Source organism: Cryptotermes secundus, unplaced genomic scaffold (genome assembly GCF_002891405.2).
Source record: "Cryptotermes secundus unplaced genomic scaffold, Csec_1.0 scaffold543, whole genome shotgun sequence".
NCBI classification, from domain to species: Eukaryota; Metazoa; Arthropoda; class Insecta; order Blattodea; family Kalotermitidae; genus Cryptotermes; species Cryptotermes secundus.
The window spans coordinates 1,083,764-1,103,839 of record NW_019729900.1 but is presented as its reverse complement, the minus strand read 5'-3'; positions in this window follow the sequence as shown (position 1 = coordinate 1,103,839).

The following is a 20,076-nucleotide window of genomic DNA, read 5'->3' as shown; positions in this document are numbered from 1 at the left end:
GTCTTTAAACCAGCTTATGTAAGAACCGAGGCATTAAATAGATTTGTACACGAAAACAGCATTACATATACATTAATTGATTTCAATATTGCATAAGGTAAACAGGTCTACACATGTCCTTGAATATACGAATCATGAAACATATAATTCATAACATAAGTCAGCCTTCTCAGGACATCACCGCCTGTAAGAGGAGCAGCAGGAGATCTGGCCATGTAGATACACGTCTCAACTCCCTTTGTCCACTCTTTAACAAACATCGCTGTTTTAGTTCTGTTTAAATAATTGCAGCAATAAAAATATAAGAGCTAGCAATTTATCCAAAACGATCAGATAACGTGGGGAGCTACAACCTTGAGATTGTCGCTCATTCTTCTCCCTCTCCCGGCCCTTATCTGCAGCTCCCAGCTGTACGCTGGAATGGCGGCAAATTCTAATTAGTTCTTCGTGGAAAGAAACCGAACCGGAATAAAAGCGACACCTTGTCCTCCGGGGTTTAAGGGCCTACACAGATATATTTTGATTAAAATTCTCACAATTGGCTCATTTCATATGGTCGAATAAACTGAAAGCCGTATTGAAAATACTTACTTTTTAAAAACTGACTTTGAGCATAGCTGCTGATTCGAATATACATAATGTCCCAGGAGGAAAAGTCAGTATTCGGGAGGTCATTGTGTCGGCCATTCTAAGCAATGTATATGTACATGTGACCTATTCAGAACTGTTTCCGAGATACAGCTATTTCACTGTACACTGTACAGACGAGCAACAGGCCATGTCCTCACACGAGTTGCACCGAGATAGAGCTATTTCACTGTACAGTACACTGTACACTGTACAGACGAGCAGCACGCCATGTCCTCACACAAGTAGCACCGAGATAGAGCTATTTCACTGTACAGTACACAGTACACTGTACAGACGAGCAGCACGCCATGTCCGCACACGAGTTGCACCGAGATAGAGCTATTTCACTGTACAGTACACTGTACACTGTACAGACGAGCAGCACGCCATGTCCTCACACATGTAGCACCGAGATAGAGCTATTTCACTGTACAGTACACTGTAGAGACGAGCAACACGCCATGTCCCCACACGAGTTGCACCGAGATAGAGCTATTTCACTGTACAGTACACTGTACATTATACAGACGAGCAACACGCCATGTCCTCACACGAGTTGCTAAGTGCATTGATGTTGACGGTGGAATTTTCGAAAATGTATTACACTGGGTAAACTGTACCAACTTTGTCACTTGAACAATAAATACCAGTATTAGAAACAGTACGTAATATCTATTTTTTTATTAACGATTTTGGAAATGTACAGTGAAATAGCTGTATCTCGAAACCGTTCAGAATAGGTCACATGTGATTATACACTTATTAGATTGACCGACACTATGACCTCCCAGAATACTGACATTTCGCCCTCGGACATTCTGTATAAAGCACATTAATGGTTTGCAAAATATGGTGGACATCAAAGAGAAAGCTGGTGGTAATAAATTTACTGGTCACTACAAAAAAGACCAGCTGGCCACAGAATTGTTGGACAACTTACAGAGACCTATTGGCCATAAAGTTTTAGACGCCAAAGAGAGACTTGACTGTAAGTTTAACTAATTAGAACAAAATAATGTTGGGGTGCTCGATTTGTTACTGTCTCTCGATATTCAATTCGTGAATGTTTAATTTTATGCTCTCTTATCGATAGCATAAAATGAGGGGGAGGACGAGTAATACCCTCTGTTATGAAATTTTATCAAAATACAAAATACATCGACAATAGCACTTAATATTTAAAAAAAGGTGGCGTTTTCTTTACTCGAAACACATAAAACGCCGAGAATTGCTTATAACAAAGTTTAGGCATTTCTTCTATACAAATTATTAATAAGTTGCAGGGCGCCTGGAAATAGAGTACACCCTCGCTAATCCGGATTAATTTTTGTGAGCAGAAGTCTTTCGGATTAAGCGATAATCCTGATTAATGAAGTAAATGGTAGCCCCCAAAGACAAAAACGTAGTAAAAAATAAATATATAATTTAATAATATAGGTAGTGCCGATAAAAATAAATAAAGCGTCACTGCAGAAATTTCTTTCTCTGTCAGAAGCTGAAATCCAGGGTCTCCTCCATCCAGCTGAAGCCAATCTTGGATACTTCCTTGCAAGGTTTCAGTCTCTCCAGCTGCCCTCAACAAAGTTCGAAAGTCCTCTTGCTCTAATCCTTCTTGTTCCTAAATCCTATGCCTCTTTTTAAAGTACGCACTCAACAGTGAACAGAATTCTTCATTTTTCATATTTCAATCCGGATTAACTGTAACCGGATTGGCGAGAGTTTGCTGTATCCTGTTTCTTTATTCGTAGAGTCACATCTGAAAGCCTCTGTATCGAATCCCAAACGGCTTACCCCGATAAATAGTTTCTGTGGAGATAAAAACCTGACTGCTCTAGAGATAATTATGCCGAATATACCCAACTCGAAACCTCTTGACTGAGTATGTCTGCCTGGGCGAATGCATCACAGTCCAGTGATCAATGTGCCGGTTTTATATCAGGGTTAGTAGCTATTCTACATAGCTAATCAACGCAGCTAAGCACTACTGCTGACAGTTACAGCCAGCATCGTCCAAAGCAAGAAGAGCGCAGTAAAGACAGAACTATGGATGAAACAAAACTAACACGACCTTTGCCGGAACATCAAAACATGGACGCATACAATAGAATTAATCAGTTCCTTATCAGAGCGAACACTGCAACTTCATACCAAGCGATCAGTGCGTAATACATTGAATCACATACCGGCAATCAGGCTTTAGAATTGATTTCTCAATACAGATATATCGACTTGAGTGGTGTGACATGATAATTAAGTTTTATAGCATTTTTATGGTATCACAACAATTTAAAACAAACTCATTACTTTACGCACAGATAAAGGCAAAGTTATCCCTGTGCTTAATTAACTGAGCGCTATATCATGAAGACATATGGAGGAGTGAAGGTAGAGCTTCACTTTGACCCTAAACGGAGGCGAGTGGTTAGGTTCACGCCCCGGCCGCTTTACCCTTGGGAAAGAGACTCCGGTACCCATTGGATACGAGGATGGGTAGAGCCCAGACATTTCGGAGTACAGAAAAATTTCTTGCCTCCACACGGAATCGAACCCCTGCTGTCCAGCCCGTAGTCCTTTCCTACATCGACTGAGCTATCCCGACTCCTTATTTTACACGTTATCCAATATCACATTGGTCAATATTTAAAATATAAATTATAATAGCAGTTACGCTAGAATGGATGAAAATGTCCAACAGAGTCGAAACATGTACATCTGCGCGGATTATTTTACGATTGATGAATAATAAATTAGAAGCGATTTGGTAGCAAATCGTCGCGGTCTACTCTATGTACCACTCCGGCATTTGTATGGAGGAACCGACGGAAACCGCAAAAAAATCTCAGGATAGGCGAAGTACCGGTCGAGATTCGAACCAAGAGCCTTCCGAATTCACGCATATAATGTTACCCTAGACTAACCTGCTCAGTGTCATTACTGTTAATTCTGAACAATTATTTTCCTGCTAAATTCAAATGCCTGCTTTGTACAAAGTAATTTCAGTACAACAACAAAAAGGAATTGCATTGACGTTTCCTTGCAGTCAACATAGTCGCTATATAAACAAAACTGTTATTATTATAAAACATAACAGGATATCTTTGTAAAAAGTTGATTAGAATAAAAATGTATAAAATTATATCACAAATGACATCCGTACATGCTTTAGTATTGTGCAGAGAAAAAACATTTTTGTATTTCTAAAATATAATGACGAATTAAGTTCTTGTGATACTCTAGAAATGGCTCTGATCCGTGGAATCAGCGAACCAGCCAATGGAATAGCACCAAACGTTCAGAGGCTGTTACGTTCGCGTAGAAACCGGGGTAGAATCGAGGGCCGCATGTGGCCCAGAGAACACGTTTTGACACCCCTTGTTTATACAAAATTGTGGAATGGTGAAGGGCAGGACATGAAGAGAATGGTAAACGTAATGACATAGCGTGCAAGAGAAAGAGAGACACGATGTCAAATAACAAAAGTAAATGTAATAATAATAATAATAATAATAATAATAATAATAATAATGATGATAAAAAAGAGCCAGTTTGACGGTGAGAGACAGAGGACAGTGGCGTAGACAATGAGAGTTCGACAAGAAGGAATGTCGCAGGCAGCCTATGCTACGTGCCCAGAGAAATGGGGACGAGTATGCAAATAAGGCCCACATATGTGTAAAAAATCCTTTTCATGAGTACAAAAGTGAAGGAAGAAGGGGGTAATGAAACCAGTATAAAGTATACAAAAAAACGTGAAAATGGATGAGTATGTGAAGGAACAAATAACGAATTAAATGAATGAATAGCAACGTTCAGAATATAAAAAAAAATGCATGCATAAAGAACTGCGAGAAATATAAAGCTTGCTTGCTTCGTTACAGAAAGCTGAGTTCTGAATGGAATTGTGAAGACTCTGTTTCCTGTGTTTCAGAAATATCCGTGGGTGCATCTGAAGGCTGTGTGCTCTGCATACGGACACAGGCTTGATGCAGCGTCTCCATGCAAAGCAGAAACACAGAGAGGCATGATACAGCGTTTACATGAAGAGCAGAAACACAGAAAGGCATGAAACTGCGTCTCCATGAAGAGCAGAACAACAGAGAGGCATGATACAGCGTATCCATGCACAGCAGAAACACATAGGGACATGATACAGCGTTTACGTGAAGAGCAGAAACACAGAAAGGCACGATACTGCGTCTCCATGCACATGAGAAACATGGAGAGGCATGAAACATCGTCTCCATGCAAAGCAGAAACACAGAGAGGCATGATACAGCGTTTACATGAAGAGCAGAAACACAGAAAGGCATGATACTGCGTCTCCATGAAGAGCAGAACAACAGAGAGGCATGATACAGCGTATCCATGCACAGCAGAAACACATAGGGACATGATACAGCGTTTACGTGAAGAGCAGAAACACAGAAAGGCACGATACTGCGTCTCCATGCACATGAGAAACATGGAGAGGCATGAAACATCGTCTCCATGCAAAGCAGAAACACAGAGAGGCATGATACAGCGTTTACATGAAGAGCAGAAACACAGAAAGGCATGACACTGCGTCTCCATACATATGAGAAACACGGAGAGGCATGAAACATCGTCTCCATGCAAAGCAGAAACACAGAGAGGCATGATACAGCGTTTACATGAAGAGCAGAAACACAGAAAGGCATGATACTGCGTCTCCATGAAGAGCAGAACAACAGAGAGGCATGACACTGCGTCTCCTTGCACAGCAGAGAAATAGAGAGGCATGATACAGTCTTTCCATGAACATCTTTATAACCTATAATTACACAGCTATTGATGATTTCCAAGTCTTTTGTAGCACCCGAGGGTTCATTACCGTGTTCACAAGAGGCTGTCCTCAAGCAAATAAGTTCCAGTCACACACTCTCTAAACATTCATTTTAATACTTCGCTCTCATCTGAATCCACGTCTCCCACATAATCTTACTCTCAAGGTTTCCCGATCAAGACTCTGCACGCATTTATTGTCTCTGGCATCGGTGTTATATGGCATGGGTGCCATTTCATGCTCCTGAATCTGATTATCCCGCATAGCCCTCCGAGTCGTAGGAGGCGAAGGGAGGGAAACCCAGTGCCTGGGGGTGTAACTGGGCCACATAAATACAGAGACCTGGTCCTCCAGGTTGGGGGTTGGACGCAGGACTCCGCAAACTATTGCGACATCCAAGGACATGAAAACCGGATGGTCTAGTCTGGCTGATATTCTAAGAAATGCTCTGGCTCCAAGAGGACTGTTTAGCCAATGATGATGATGATATTTGGTGAAAGGTACAAATTCTTGCGCTCCTACAGCTTTTTTTTTCCACCGAGATTTTTCCGAGATTAAATAAATGCGGAGCTGTTCCGAACTTCGGTTGCAAACCTCCAGGAAAATAGTAGAATAAGGTAAAGTTTTGTTCGTTTTAATTAACTGAGCACCACGCAGTGAAGACGTATGAGGGAGTCGAGGTATGGGTCCACGTATTGTTGACCTCGGCAATAGTTGGAGGTGAGTGGTAAGCGTCACGCCCTTGTCGCTTTACTACAAGGGGAAGAGCCCGCAGTTCAATAGTTGAGTATTCAGTTGTGAAGTATTAACCAGGTAAGATTCGTTACCAAGCAACGGCGAGCAAGCAGATGTTGAAGGCTTTATTTTACGTGTAACAGTTACAGTAATCATCAGAGTATTATAATTCTCTGTGCCGGTCACGGTAGCACAGCGGTCTAAGAATGTACTATCTTCGTTCGCTCGGAAGCCGGGATCTTGGGTTCGAATCACACACGAGACATGGATTTTGGTATGTGTATGCGTTTATTCTGTATTTCTGTCGTCCTGTGGTTAGGTAGAGGCCTTGTGACGAGCTGATCACCCGTCCAAGGAGTCCTACCGGCTGTAAATGATCAAGAATCTGAGAGATCAGCCCTGCGCTCCAAAATGGGGGGGGGAGCTCCAAGTGAGGAGCAAGAGGGAGAGAGAGAGAGATAATTAATTGTAGTTACGACTTGTGACTGTCCAATAAATCTATTCATCTAACCCAGAACCCATTATTATTAGTCACACTGACCAGGAATACATGACAATGTGTACATATACACATGAATATTTATATAAATTCGCGCTCTAAATGTTAACATTCCTGTAGAAATGCTAGAAAGTTGTCAGAAGGAAGGTTTGAGTGCGTCATCATTTTCATGAATATGAACTGAGGATAATGAAGATATTCAAAGTGTTTTTAGTAGAGCGGGGTATTCATAAAGTTTATTCATTTCATTGCGAGGCAATTCCAAACATCGGTGCTGACACAGAACAAGCCAAATGGTGGAGGAATAAAAATCAATGGCGAGTTGAATGGTGGTTGAAGGCGTAACGACATCGACGTAGTACCGCACCTCGCGCATAGATGGAGTAGGCAACGAGTAAAGGCGAATACGGTCTCTCTCTCTCTCTCTCTCCCTCTCTCTCTCACTACTTTTTCCAGTGACCTGTCTTGCTCTTCGTAAGGAATATTCAGTGACGTATTTATTTGTACACAGTACTAATTATAACTTGTATTCGTCCACACAAATTCAAGTAATTTTGTTTAGTATAACTAACTTCATGGGCCAGAGACCTTCTTGAGAAGCCGCCTGTTGTGCAGCTATGCAAGAATTCCCCAGCATTTTACGGAACCCGAAGGTTCATTATCATGTCCAAAAGATCCCCCCACTGGTCCTTACATTGAGCCATATCAATTCAGTCCATATTACCCCATCCTATCTCTCTAAGATCCGTTTTAATATTATCCACCCAGCTACGTCTTAATCTTCCTGGTGGGTTCTTTCCTTCTGGTTTCCTATACCCATTCCTCTTCGCACCCATGTGTGCTATGTCCCGCCCACCTTATCCTTGTTTACTTCATCATTTTATTATGTTTGAAAAGGAAACAGAAAATTACGAAATTGGACTGAGAGACAGAAATGACAGCAGAAAGAGAAATGGAGCAGTAACGATGTGAAGAAGCTGTGTACCACAGTCACCGATTTTGGTATTTTAAGGGAACACAACTCAATCGACTTAATACTGATCCCTGTAACAATATATGCTAGCAATATTTTATCGTAAGTTGGGGAATAAAGTAAAGCTATCCCTGTAACAGGCCGTGTAGGCCCGTAGGGTTGTGAGGCGTCGAGGTTCCCACATTTTTTAGACAATCGGCTCATAGACGGCGGCGAGGCTCTCAGCCTTACGCGCCGGCCGCTATTTACCATCAGGAAAATTCCTGGTACTCATTTCTGCTAGAGGTTGAGTCGACCCGAGGGCCACAGTGCGGCTGGAAGGATTAGGTAAACTGAAAAATCCAGTGACTTCATCGGGAATCAAACAGCGACCTTCCTTCTTGTAGCGTAGCCCCTCAACCAACCACGCTGTTTGTAAGCCTGTAATGTAATGTGAAATAATCTCATAAAGTTGTATGTATTGTAGGACCTAATTAGACAAGGCTTCACGGCCACCCTCGTAGGAAAACAACTTTCTTGCAACATATAATTTGTTTCCTTAATTAAATACAATTTAGATATTACAATTTTGTGACTTCGATCTGTCAGTTATCGGTGTTTTGATTTTGCTCAACAGTAGCATGGGCTACAGACAACGCTCAAGAATTGTATTCGGGAGATATTCGGTTCTATGGGATAAGCGGCCAGGGTTCCATTCCCGGCAGAGGCATGAGATTTTTTCTACTCCATGGCATTCAGACCGGCTCTGGGGCTCACCCAGCTCCCAATAAACTGGGTACCGGGAACTCTTTTCCCAGGAGAATAAAGTAGCTGGGGCATGAAGCTGTCCACTCACCTCCATCCAGTGCCGGGGTCCTCATGGCGCGGTTCTTAATTAATTAAGCACAAAGACAACTTTACCTTTCCCTAACTCCATATAAAGGAGACTTGGATGATTGATTACACGTATATGCGTGTTTGTCGTGGCAGATGGCGTTAGCTGTCGGAGAATACTTGTACACACCAACTGACGAGTCTCCCGCTGAATTCTCAACGGTTGTTACAATAACGAAAAGAAAAACTCCGTGGCCTGTAGTCCGCAAGCGAACTATACCGACCGAGCGACCGCCGCTTGTCGGTGAAGTTTGTGCTAACTTTCGCGGATAGAGGGTGTCATGTGGTCAGCGCAAAGGATCCCACGGCCGTTATCTCGGTTTTCTAAACCGGAACCGCTATTTCCTTTAAATAGCTCCTCAGTTATCCTCACGAGGTTGAGTGGACCCCATTCCAGACCCACTACTTCTCAGAAAATCTGGCAGCGCCGGGAATCGAACCCGGACCTCTGGATCTGTAGCCAGGAACTCCGACCACTAGACCACAGAGGCGGTCCGTTAAACTAAAGAATAGATGTAAAACAAATAAATATACAAACTAAGTGGAGACCTTGTTCTGAAGCTTTTAGTCAATAACTCAACAAATTTCACGTACTATCTAGATCCCAAAAATTGATTATCTTATACTGGTCCCTATCCTGAGCCACGTGAATCCAATCCATGCCCTCACACTGCATTTCTTTAAGATTCAGTTTAATGTTATCCTCATACCTATGCATAAGTCCTGTCGTTTCCCTTTTCTCATTTCCCGGTTTGAACTCCGTACGAATTACTGAACTTCCCCTTGCTACATGTCCCGCCCATCTCAACCTCCTTGCTTTCGTCACATTAATGATGTGTATAGCCGAAATTAGAAAATGCCCAAATTCCTTTTTCTGTAGTGAAACTTCGTCTCTCGCACGAAGCGAGGAACATCCATGGGGGGGAGGGGGCTTGGGAACAGGCCGCAGGAAACTGCATACTGCAAGGCTGCAAAATTTGTATTCATCAAGTATTATTCGAATGATCAAATACAGGGAGGTGAGATGGGAAGGACAGCTAGCATGCATAGGAGAGAAGGGCATATAACATTTTGGTAGGAAAACCCACAGAAAAAGAGACCACTAAGAAGACCTGGGAGCAGACGTGATAATAACAAAATTGATCTTAAAGAAATATGATGCAAGTATGTGGCCTGGATTCTTCTGGCTGGGGATAGGAACATTGTTATGAACTTTCAGGTTTCACCAAATGCTGCGAATTTCTTCAGTTGTTCAACAAGTATTACTTTCTTAAGAATGGTTTAACTCCACGGAGTTAGTTAGTTAGTTACTCTTAAGCTCATCCCGTCCCCATCCTGCCGCACTATGGCCCTAGGGTCGACTCAGCCTCTAATAGAAATGGCTACCACGGATCTTCCTATGGAGTAAAGGGCAGCCGGAGCGTAATGGTGACCTTACCTGTGAGCCGACTGTCTAGAAAGTGTGGGAGCCTGAACGTCTCACGACCCTATGGCCCTCCACGGCCTATTACAGGGATAGCTTTACATTTCTTTACTTTTGTATATTTTATTAAATATCCCATATGCAATTAATTATGTATATAAAGTTAATCTAACAGAGGCCGTGTATATATTTTATATACATTTATTAACATGTTTAACACGTAAAATATAAATATCCTTTACATTATGACAAATGACTTGCTACTACAGACAATGACTCCGACAAAAGACAGACCCGTCCTCTCTTTAGAGAGGGCGCCTCACAAAAACAAGACCGAAACTTTCACACAGTAATAAATATCTGGTCATGAGCCCTAGACTGACTGACTGAGTGACCGTCAGTCGCAATGTGACTTTGACCTGAGTGCAACGGAGTACACTGGAGAGCGAGAATGACAATGGAGGGTGTCCTAGTGATTTGTGAAGTGGGTAGCTTAGCGGTAGCGCTGTAACTGATTGCGATTGTGAGAGATTGTAAAAGACTCTGTTAATAAATCCAATTCAGAGCCCGTTACTATTGGTCACAGAATCCCGAAAACGAGCCAACATTCCGCTCCGAAGGAACGCAGTAACTTGATCATTACAGTATGAGACAGAGAGAGACCTTTGCAAAACAATTCCAAATTGAGACACGTACTGAATCAGGAATGGTGCCATAACTCACTTTTACCTGCTAAGCTTTAGAACAGCGGGGAGAAGAAGCAATTAACGTCATTACCCGCCTCACCAAAGTTACTTCTACACAAATTAATTCAGAGAGCAGGCCGGCTGGCCTACCGCTGCCTGTAGCCTCGCGACTCTCACCGCAGATTAGACAAGCTCCAATAACAGACTCCGAAAGGTAGCTAATTTCATATTAAAAAGAAGGATGACAGAGGACGGGACTGGAGTGGTGGGCTTCATTACACAATGCTAATAATTTCTTGAGAGGTAATAACATTTATTTCCCATTAAGCCACGTCGCAAGGTGGGCGTAAGAACAGAAAGGAGATGAACTGAAGGAAATAAAGGGATTTAAAGTTCAGAAATGCATTCATTAAGAAGAGTGTCTGTCTGTCTGTCTATCAGTCTATCTATCTATCTGTCTGTGTTTGTCTGTCTATCTATCTCTCTATGTGTCTGGTTGTCTGTCTGTCTATCTATCTATCTGTCTCTCTATCAGTCTATTTATCTATCCATCTATCTACCTATGTATCTATCTCTCTATCCATCCTTCCACCTAATTGTGGCTCTAACGGCCTCTGTTAAAGCTTGGCAGCTTTTCCAGTTTCCTAATAATTTTACAATTTTACACAGTCGGTAGGACTCCTTGAACGAGGGATCAGCCAGTCGCAAGGCCGCTACTTGCGCACAGGACAGCACAAACACAGAATGAACACATACAGATATCAATATCTCAAGTGGGTTCGAACCCACGATCCGAGTGTTTGAACGGGCGAAGACGGTTCATGCTTTAGACTGCGCGACCACAGTGATCGGCCTTTCTCTGTATGCTGGCTTGTTATTACGTTCGGCAGCTTCCACTATCTGCGGCAGTATTCCCGAACGTGAGCTGCATGGCCCTCGCCAGTACGTTTAACTCTATTTCATTTAACGGCTCTTGCAAAGGAACCTCTATACCACTGCACGAAAAAGTTATTCCGGGCGAGACTCGAACCCTGCATTTCCCCGGACACAAGCCACAAGCGTTTTGTGAGTCCCGCAATGTCCTTTCATTGCCCTGTATAAATGTTAGCGCTCCCGCCTCTTTAGAAAGGCAGTTAATCTTATCAGAACCCTTGATTATGGAAACTGCTTACTAAATATTCTGCCATAACACACCTAATGAGATGTTCTGGATAGAAATAAGCGTCTGTTTTCAAAGTCAAATTTACGTGTGTTACGACCGACGGTCAGTCGGTCAGGCTGTCTTAGCGTCAAGCCCCCCATCTGGGGCCCAATACCAGATTTTTATTAACTGTCAGACAGTTGCGGATTTGTTGATCTGGGGTGCCATCTCTGACGAGAGGACGGGTGTATCGTATACCACTGCTGCTGGCCCTCGCCAGCGTAGTAGTTCTAAGGAGACTCATCAAACTTGTAGGGTCAGGTTCCCCTAGTCGCCTCCAACGATTCGCATCCAACGGTGGAGGTATTCGCACCAACCTCCACATGGGTTACCTACTCCCAGAGTCAGAGTCAGAGTCAGAGTTACTTTACGATTGACGGTTTATCGCCAATCAGTTCTTCTTGGCGCTAAGCCTCTTGAGACCCACGGCCAGCCATGTTTTTTCAACTGAACCTTTACTGTCATAGTCCTTACGCAACATTTTCTCTGACGCGAGGATGGATCTGTCGTTTTACAATTGCTACTGGTCCTGGCCAGCACAGTCATTCTCGGGTTCTGAGTCCGGAGAGATTCATGGCCACATTTTATTGTCTCAGATTCGAGACCCCCCTAGAAACAGGGTGGCCCAGTTATACCTCAAAATACTGAGTTCCATTTCCGTCTCCTCCTATGACTTTCAGGGCTACGGTGGAGGTACTGAAAAGTAATAATCTCAGAGTGTACGCCAATTGTTCACAATGCAAAACATTCCTGACATGAGTGTACCGACATTTTTTTTTTACTCTGCCGTGTTCATATGCTTAGTTGGCATTAACCGAAATAGCTACTTGTGAAAAATGAAGTTAAATGCTTCCGTTTCTGTAACATCAAATTGGCCACGAACTGGCCTAACTAGCATGATGATCAGAAGATATATAGATAGGTAGGTGTGATCCGCGTTGCCTAGCTAATAGCTACCAATTTGAGAGAAGCAAATTTTGTTAGCTACATTTCTCCATGTTGCTCTCCTACAGATCTCGACAGAAGACATCAACTTACCTATACACTGATCTGTAAACAGTAAACCGTCGCTAATCCGGTTACAGTTAATCCGGATGTCGGTAATCTTGATCGAAATATAAAAAATGCTGTTAATAGTTGGGTAAAAGTAAAAAAAAAATATCCCTATGCTCAACTAATTAAGCACTACACCAGTAAGGCGTATGGGGGAGTTGACGTGTAGATCCATATTTACTTGATATCTGCACTAGTGGGAAACGAGCGGTCAGCTTCATGCCCCTGCCGAATTAACCCCCCAATGAAACAGTCCCCGGTACACACTGGACAGGAAGCTTGGTGAGCCCCAGAACCGGCCAGGACGACGTGGAGAAGAGAAAATTCTTGACCCTACCAGAACTCGAACTCCGACCTCTCGGTCGTCGAGCCCATAGCCGGTCGCTATACCGACTCCTGGTTTAGAGTTGAGTATATACTTTGAAAAGAAACATGGCACGCAGGAAGACAGGTGAGTTCACTTGTCTTTTCGGACAAAACTTGACAGTTTCTTCAAACGTCCATGATTACGTTCGAAAACAAGAACAACTTCTGAGTCTTCTATCGATGAATAAACATGTTGTCTCTTTATAGTTCTTAAATAAAGGCTCTACAATGACGTTTTCTTTTTTATTTTCATCAGCACTACTTATATCATTAAATTTTTCATTTATTTGTGCTCTAATTTTTTTCTTCTTTTAGGGCAACTTTTTCCTTCACTAATCAGGACTATCGTTCAGTCCTTAGGGCTACCTTCTAATTAATCCGGATTATCGCTGGTTTATTTTATGATAAAAATACAAGATGTAGTGTAAGCCAGACCCAAAATGAATTGCATCAGCACTCGATCTACTGAGAGGCAAACCATTCGCTCTCCTACATCTGTAATTTATTTACCGATGCTGTCATATATACTACATAACGTCAAATACAACAGCAGGCCGAATACTGAAAACTGAATTGCAAAGGATATTATATGGAGCGGCCGTGGCCTATTTAGATGTAATATACTGGAATTCGCTGGAGGGGCTGAGAAAAAGCAAGAAAATTATAGAGGGCCTTGTTCGAATATATAATATGTGTTATTCAAATCACTGAAATAATTTGTATCAATTTTTATGACCGCCTCTCTGGTCTGGTAGTCAGAGTTCCTGTACAGATCGAGAGGTTCGGGTTCGATTCCCGGCGCTACCAGATTTTCTAAGAAGAAGTGGTTCTGGAACGGGGTCCATTCACCCTCGTGAGGATAATTGAAGAGCTATTTCAAAGAAATAGCGGCTCCGGTCTAATAACCCGAAATTAATGCCCGTGGGAATTCGTTCCGCTGACCACGCGACACCCTTTATCCGCTAAAGTTGGCAATAACTTCGCCTACAAACGGCGGTCGCTTGGTCGGTATAGTTCGCTTGCGGACTAAAACCACGAAGTTTCTTTTCTTTTCGTTTTGTATTCCTTCTTTGTATATAAGAAAGGGTCAGTAAGCGTCAGTTTCATAATTCTCATTACGTCATTTCGGGTTGACATAGCAAACAAACTACCAAGCGTTAACATGTTGCATGCGCATAAGTTATGCGGCAAATGACGAACGAGCAAGCAGTCCTTTGTTTCGGTGAATCGCGTATATTCTGCAAGTATTAATACTATGCTGACAAGGATACGTGAAGCGTAATACACTCTCTGCAGGAGACTATTTACGGTTGGCCATTTGTGGGTGTTATTCGTGGGAGACGGCCCTAAATGACGGCTTCGAAGTATCTTTCGATAACATGTAGGAGTGGAAATAGGGGAGAAAGCGGATGAAGTTAATAGTATGAATAATTCCCAACAGATGTTATATTAGTAATAATAACAAGAAGTTCTAGGAAGAATAATCACCCGATTTCCTTTGATACGACATGGACCACACGGCAAACGACGCCTCCAAAACTTCTCGTTTCTGCGGGAATGTATCTATCGAGTCGTTACCTAGCAACGACAGGGGGTACAGATAAAGGCACACGGACTGATAGGAGTGCTTTGTGAAGTCCGCCGTTAAGATGGGATCAGGTGTCACGATATACAAAGCAGATTTCATGAAGATTGGTTTAAGCGTTCAAAAGCACTCAGGAGGACACACACAGACAGCATGGGGAACGCACAAGCCTGCTTTTATTTTTTTGCTCACTTTCCTTATATTGAAAAAAAATGAAACTAGACTTATGAGACCACCATTTTGTCTGTGTATCTCCCTTCTGTTGTCTTCTGAATGGCTGAACAAATCTTCATGAAACTTGGTATGGCACCTGATTCAGTATCAAAGTAGAAATTTATATGAGCCTCCTATCGATCTGTGTCTGTATGTGGATCACTCAAATCGTTACTAGGCAACGACTACAAACCCAACAATAGAAGAATTGTTGGAAGTGTCGTTTACTCCGCGGTCCGTATCGCGTCGAAGAGAAGTAGTCGATTAATTCCCCTTTAAACTAACTATAAATATATTAATAAATATATTATATATATATTAAAATACGTACAATTCCACAAGTACACTCATTATACTGCAACATATAGAATCACTGCAGAATGGAAGGTGCGGTGTGAATGTCAATTTCTATGAATAATCCCGTGTCTCTCCGGGCAATTGCAGGAGGGAAATCTAGGAAGCAGCGAGTCATACGTTTTCACGCCTTCGTAATTGCATAAGAGGGTGAGTGCCGCCAACACGAGTGAACTGTTTTATCTCGTTGCGTCAATAGAAAGCCATGAAACGTGTAACGTGTTGTACAAACAATTTCCTTCCCAGCCTTTACATGAATTACCTCTCTACTGCATCTAAGGGTCTGGCTTATACGTAAACTATGTCAGCGCTTATCGCAGCCAACTCTTAACGCCAATTAAGTATCAAAGACAGGCTTAACGTCACCAGAGACAACCGTAACTTCAAGTTAAAAGCAGAAAAGTGTATTTTGCTTTCGACATATTCCTGAGTGATACAGGAAGCCTCTCCGCGCTTTGACCCACAGAAATTACGAACTGTTATACCACTTCCATTAGTCCTTTAAAGGGCTGTGGTTACTATATATACCACCTGCTTTACAATGAAAGAAAAGTCTGCATTTTACCCACAGAGTGTATTTATGTTGCCGATCACAGAGGCCGCGTGGTCTAAGGCATGGACCGCTTTCGCCCGTTCGGATACTGAGATCGTGGGTTAAAATCTCACTCGAGGCATGGATGTTCTGTGTAGGTAGCGGCCTTGTGAGGGCTGATCCCCTGTCCAAAAAGTCCTAACGACTGTGCATGGATTAAGAAACTGAAAAAAGCGACCAAGGTATAAGGCGCTTAGCTAGACAGACAGACAGACAGACAGACAGACAGGTAGTGTATTTTTGCGTTTCGTAGGACTCAGAATAAACATTGACTATATTTTCTTCAAACTATACAAAACGGCTAGTCACTGTAATGGGGAAGTGGTGTTTCCCGTGAGGTAGGAAATGAATTTTAAAATAATATTATGATCTGCTGTTGTCAGAATACAGACATAAAATGAACAGACGAAAATGGGACACAAACAAATAAATAAACCCAATTATAGTATGACAATTTGTACAGTTACGCCAAATAATATCTGTGATGTGATAAGAGAGGATATCAATATGGCACAGATAACTGGTTATTATCCGCAAGCGTCTGGTTGACAAGAAACCAGGGGGAAACTCTTCATGTTCTTCCTCACACTGTTGCAACATGGCAGTTGCACTGACAATTGCAGAGAGTCTGTAGACACTTTCCGCTGTAAACTTGCTGCTGTGCGCTATGGAACATTTACACCTCACTGGCTCTGACATCGACTGCCCATTCCGAAGTGTTAAAAAAAAGGTAAGAAATTCTTAGCACCCTGCGTGATTTCCGGAAGCTGCGAACATTTCAACTCACAAAGCCTCATTATTGCCCACATTGGAGTCACCACTACTCATTATCGCTATTGCCACAGTCTTCATTATCTGATGAAATATTGTGACATGACGCCTGAAAGCCAGAATAGTTCATTGCTAGGCAACGGCTCAGTAAGCACATTTCCGCGGAAGCGAGAGCGCTTAACAAGAAAAGAGCGGTATTTTCTGTGGTCCGCGCCGCGCTCATTGCTACGCAACAGGACGGTAAAAGCATCTCTGTAGCAGTGAATCAATATGCAACAATAGAGGAAGCGGTGTTTTCCGTGGGGGGCGTCCCGAGGCTATACAACAAGGATATCAGGCCAGCTGAGAGATAGAATTGAGGAAGTCTCTGGAGTAGGCAGTCGAAGATGATTGAGAAATGGCAAGAAAGTTATTAGGCTGTGCAAAGAAAAATGTATGTGTGCTGCAGTGGCAGTGAGAATTTCATAAATCCGTTTCCAGGATACGACTAGTTAAGACTGAGGACACTAGTGTGTGTGTAAAGGTGAACTTTAAAATTCTGAAATAGTGATGGTGATATAATTAATTGTATTCACGAATTAGGTGTATAAATGCAATCATCTCCAAATCAAACCCCTTCTATAAGTAACTAAATTCAATCCCCTTACTATCTATCTGTTGTAGTGAACGTAAAATGATTAGTTACCTTAAAATCTTGGGGCCCCGCTTTTAATCGCGTTTTAGTGTAGTCACTTATGCGAAATTTGTGGTTACCTATTAGGCTTCCGCTTATGTCGAAATGATGTACAGAAGGGAGGTGAGTGTATTTTTGTTAGGTCATATCAACATTTCAGTAAACTTGATGTTTCTCATCATTGTAAGGAGTAGAGCTTTGAAATCTGTGCAATTCAATTAGTAACTAAAACATCTCAACTAATTGTATTAAGCTTGTACAGAGCACCGTCAGGAGAGGTCAATGAATTTCTGAGGAGACTAGATGCAACTTTCAAATATCTGTACAATTTAAATCTAAAACATAAACTACTTAAATGAAAATAATAATAAAAATAAGTAAACTCTTTACTAAAGACATACTATTTATCACACACTGTGAATTTTGTAACAAGAATTAAAAATTCCTCCTGTACAACCATGAAAATATTTGTATAGGAAATGCAAGGTTAAGCTCCTCTTGTTCATCTCCTACAGTCAACAGCCTCTAAGACGACAATGCTAAGTTCCTTACAGTAAATAATACTACTATAAAAGTGAAACAGAGAACCAGACAATTAAATAATGAAATAATAGCTCAACTTCAGGATCTGTTAGAAATAAAATGTGGGAACCTGTTTTCAAAAACAGGACACAAACTATAAGTTTAACTCTTTTTATATATTTTTCTAAATACCTTTAAAGCTATTTCTCTTGTTCAGAATAAAAGTGTAAGTAGAATAAGAAGGACTGGAATACATAAGGAATAAAAATATCTTGCAAACATAAGAGCAGTCTGTATATATATAGCAGAAGCAGTAATAATCCACAGGAGACTTAAAGTAAAATTGGATAATCAGATAAACAACCTGGAATATAATAAACGTAACACATGAGAGAAGAAAATTACATCTGACTGAACATATACCATCTCCCTTATAAGTTATGCTGATGTCTTCAATACTTTTTTCTTTAAAATACTGAAAATCTAAACTTACATCAGAAAGTGAGAGGTGATGCCGTTTCATTTTTAAAGGAGGCATTTCCTAGAAACTTCCCTGCTATTAAGACCATTCTAACCACTGAAATTGAAATATTTCCTCAAAGCAAAATATTCATCAGGTTGTGACTGAATAACAAGTAAAATTTTAAAAATTTCTACATCTATAATCAGCCACCCATTAATTCACATTTGTAATCACTCACTATTCACAGGGATCTTCCTTGATCGTCTTAATAATTCAGTAGTAAGATCACTGTACAAAAAATGGAACAAAATTAGTACGTTGAATTAAACGCCAATTTCTCCATTAACTACTTTCTATAAAGTGCACAACAGGTTAAGCAATTATTCGCCAACTAATAATATACTGAACCCAGAACACACTTATTTCAGGAAAGAAACATCAACTGAAAATGAAGCCTTCAAGTTAACAGAGAGTATTTTAAAAATCTATTAATCAAAAGATTAATGTTGGTGGAATAGTATGTGATTTGGCAAAAGCTTCTTACTGTGTAAATAACGAAATTTTATTAGCTAAATTACATTTTCTTTTTGGCATTCAAGTTGCTTCAGATCCTATCCAACAATTAGAAGACAAATATTGAAATAAAATCACCAAATTAAAGCTAAATTACCTACTAGAACTGGGGAACAATAAAGCTTGAGTTCCCCAGGTGTCTATTTTAGGGTCTCTGCTTTCCCTAATCTATACAAATGGCCTCCGCCCTACACTAAACACCTCATCAGTACCCATAATATTTGCTGATGATACTAGTGTGACAGTTTCTAGTAAAATTTTAGATGATTTCTGCACACAATGAAACAACGTTTTATCTCAAATGAATAAACGGTTTTCTGCAAAAAAACTGCCCTTAAATCTGGATAAAAGAAAGGTAATAAGATTTATAACAAAAAATTCACCACAATGGATATAATGATAAATATATAAGAAGAGACAGTAAACACAAAATTCCTTGGTTTTCAATTTGATAATCAATTAAACTAGAAAGCTCATATGGATCAATTGTAACCAAAGCAGTTAGATCTGTTTTGCATATCAGCAACATTGACACTCTCAAGTCAATTTATTCTGCTTCCTTTCACTCTTTAACGTAGTATGGAATAATGTTCTTGGGTAATTCGCCTGAGAGCAAAGAGGTATTTATATTTCATTTACTCATGGAGCTGAGTTCTCTTTGAGAATCCACCAATTGTGCAGCTACTCAAGATCTTCCCAACACTTTATGGAACCCGAAGAATCATTACCATGTTCACAAAAGCCCTCCACTGGTCCCTATCGTAAGCCAGATCAATCCAGTCCACACCACTCCATTCTATATCTCTAAGAGGCATTTGAATATTGTCCGCCCACCTACGTCTTGTTGTTCCCAGTGGTCACTTTCATTCTGGCTTTCCCACCAATATCCTACATGCATTCTTCTTCCACCCATTCGTGCTACATGCCCTGTTCACCTCATCCTCCTTGACTTGATCATTCTAATTATACTTGCAGAAGAGTACAAGTTATGAAGTTCCTCATTATGCAGTTTTCTCCAACCTCCTGTCACTTCATCTCTCTTCGGTCCAAGTATTCTCCTCAACACCCTGCTTTCAAACACCCTCAT